At 37.7% G+C, this 3,768-nt stretch overlaps 1 pseudogene; it reads right to left on the minus strand.

The window, feature by feature from the left end:
* Positions 1-1,042, minus strand: part of LOC101296495 — an 8,225-nt pseudogene extending 7,183 nt beyond the window's left edge.
* Positions 1,043-3,768: the final 2,726 nt, after the last annotated feature.

Here is a 3,768-nt window from a genome sequence, read left to right on the forward strand (position 1 = left end):
TTAGAATTGGGCTTCGACTTCTTCTAGAAAGTTGTTCGAAATATTGAGAGGAAGATTTTGTCAAATTTTGGTGGTGATTGGAGGTGGCCGAAAGTTTCTGCAGTGTTTTTTTTCAAAAACCAGCAACTTTAGCCGACGATATTTAAATACTTTAGCCGAAGATATTCGTCAGCTATAGTATTTTTTAATTTTTTTATAAGGTTTAGCCGACGAATTATGACATGTTTCGTCGGCTAAACACTTCTAAAGCCGACGAAACAGACTATATTTCATCGGTTATAGTTATTTTTTAATTTGTTATTACATACTTTAGCCGACGAAGCTAACGTCTCAGACTATGGTCGACGAAACATTTAAGATATTCGTCGGCTATTGTCCCAGATAATAACTGACGACGTCTTCTATTGTCATCGACTAAAGTCATCGCCAACGACCCTTTCCCGACGAAACCATAGCCGACGAAGGCTCGTCGGCTATTCGTCGGCTAAGATTTTAGCCGACGAATTAAGCTAACAGGCAGACGAAACTTTTTCGTCGGCTAAAGTGCTTGTCCTGATAGTGACTCTTCCATGACAAGTACAACATTTTCAAGCTTCCCTATGTTGCAAAGTCCACTGATTACGTACTCATAAACTTCAATATCAGAAGCATAACCACATTCCTGCATCTCATCCCAAATGGTTAGCAACATTCCACATTTACCAAATCTATAAAGGCGCATAAGCAATAGTTTATAAGCAGCCAATGATATTCTACATCCGACCATCCTTGCTTTCTCATAGATCATCATAGCAGCATATGGTTGACCATAGCTACACAAGGGTTTCATAAAAGAGGTTATAATCCCCATAGTAGCAACAAATCCTCGACTTAACATCTCATCAAACATCTCTAGTGCATCCGCCACTTTTTGGGCTCTAAGCAAACTAGCAATCAATTTTGTATAAGTATCAACATTTGGATCACAACCATTACTCGACATACCCTTGAAGTATTTTACACATTCATCAATATTCCCAACAGAGATAAACTTACAGATCATTGCATTGTATGCACCGGTGTCTGGCTGCAATCTCCTCTAACTCCACATTTTCATAGACCCTACATGCTGCCAATAAAGCCTGCCAGACAATTTCATTGGGCTCAGTTGGCATCTTTTTTATGAATTCCATTGCCTCATTAAGATGGCTCACGGGATCTAAGAAGTCAACAATACAAGCTTAGTGTTCCATCCTTGACACCGGATTACAAGATTGTTTCATTAAACTGAAATGATGAAGACGTCCTTGACACCGGATTACAAGATTGTTTCATTAAACTGAAATGATGAAGACCTTCTTCTACCATACCTCTATGGCTGCACGCAAAAAGAACACACAATAAGGTAACATCATTGGCCTTCACACCCGACTGCTCCATTCTACTAAAGAGTTCAAGGGAATCCTCCACAAGACCGTGTTAGGCACACCCTGATAAAATGGTAGACCACGAAATTGTATCAGGGTCAGTAATCCTCTCAAATACCGCATGCGCCTCAGTTACATAACCACATTTGGGGTACATATCAACATGAGCACTTTCTATGCACCTGTCTGTGTCCAAGCAAGCCTCACGTGAGCCCATGGAATTGCTGACCATACTCAAGCATACAAAGGCTGGCACATGCAACAAGTACACTAGAGAGAGTGAACTGATTTTTTCATAAATCATTCATCCCTCATCTTTGAGAAGATTGTCAGTGCATCCTCGCACTCAGAAGTCAGAACGCTGAGAATAAGCAATCACCAAAGTCATCCAAGACACTATATTTCTCTCTTATGTTCTGTCAAAAAACTTCTGTACATATTCAAGTAAGCCACATTTGATATATGCATCACCAATCGCATTGGAAACACTTGTTGTCTTCATTTCATTCCCACACTTTAAAACCATAGCATGAACTTCCTTCGCTTCAGATCATAGTATGCAAGCATGCAGCCACTTCCCAGACTTAAATAAACCATTGTCAGCACAAGCAACTGATAACAATCTATTGATATGCTTAAATAACTAAGACTTTCACACAAGTCATCCAGCAAGAATAACCAAGGTAACACAACATTTGCCTCTTGGATGGTGAGAGAGTAAGCTGATTTCACAATGAAGGCATGAATATTGCGAGTACCACTCCAAATGACTTTATCAGAACCAGTAGGCACTTAAACAATCATATTAACAATATCATCGTAAAGCTTAGATTAGAGGAATCCCAAATTCCAACTATCACCACTCCAAAAAACTTATCAAATCATTATTAATAGTAGCAGCATTAGAGGCATATTGACTCAGGGGACCAATAGATAACCATGGTGCCATTCCAAAAGTTGACAGAACAACCATCACCAATTCTCCAAATTAGACCTTAATTTCTTTAAAATATGTACTCCATGAACTCAAAACTCTCCAAATTCTCCAAGTATGAAACCTGCATTATTTATCGAAAAATTGTTCACCTTGTTCTCATAACCCAATTCGAGACTAAGTCCAGAACCAAAAATTGAACGCAAACCTTTTCCCACGAGAAGTTTGTGTGCCTGTAGAGCATGGATACACATTCATGTTGCTCCCAATTTACTAACCAAAACACAGGAGATCTAGACCAATAGAATTAAGAAAACAATGTGGGAAGAAAAACCAAGCCCAACAGTAAATGCCACCAAGTCAAGATGAATACCACAACTCTCATATAAGAATCCAACTCTAGAGCACCTTTTATATTTTCGGTTCTCAAGCAACCACCTGCTATGGTATATTCCAAGTTCAAATACTTATTACTGTATATCTGTAACTTCCCTAGCAGCTCAAATGCTTCATTCAACATACTCCTAGAGGCATAACTGATATTATTGCATTCCACGAGAATTTATGTTCGATTGGGGCATTTTGTCAAACAACTAACCAACAACATCCAAGCCCAAACTTTCCAAACCTGCATTGAGAACAATGACTTGTGCATAATAATTCCACTCCTCACAACTAGCACCAACAAACTTATGGACCTCCCACCCAAAATATATATATATATATATATATATATATATATCTAATTTTTCACCACTAGTCTTGAGAACTATTGGATAAGTGAAATCAACTTGTCTAAGCCCTTCATTGACCTTTTTTTTTTATATACCAAGAGCCTCTTCCAAAAGTTCATTTTTAACATATGAAAAATAGTAAATCTCAATGACAGTATGAGCATCAACATGAGAATAAAAGTTCCAAGGATGGCAACAGGTATGCAGAATGCAGAATGCTTTAAATCTCAGAGGTAGCCTTTTAGAGACAATTTCCGACTAGTATTTTCATAGATTTCAGATACCCGTATTTCTATGGGATAAATTGGCAACCATGACAAAATTGTTACATTGTAACAATCAGAGATTGTGGGACTGATGAAAAAAGAAATCCCTTAGATTTCGGCCTGACAGCATGCTGTTTAACCCCAAGAAAAGGCACAGTACAAATGTTTATCAATGTATTCCCTTATATTCAATATATCATGTATTTTCTACTGCAGATACAAATTCATTGTACCAAATAAATGTATTCTCTATAAAGAAGAGACAAAGAAACGGCTCTAAACCAATCACATTGATAATCAAATGGCAAAACCATGGAACATCTGAAAGCCACAATCTGAAACCCACCACAACGGATATGTCAAATTGAACTTAAGCAAAGATAGTACCATCTAAATATATTTATCTGGTGTAGAGTAGTGTATCTATA

Source organism: Fragaria vesca, linkage group LG5, assembly GCF_000184155.1.
Source record: "Fragaria vesca subsp. vesca linkage group LG5, FraVesHawaii_1.0, whole genome shotgun sequence".
NCBI lineage: Eukaryota > Viridiplantae > Streptophyta > Magnoliopsida > Rosales > Rosaceae > Fragaria > Fragaria vesca.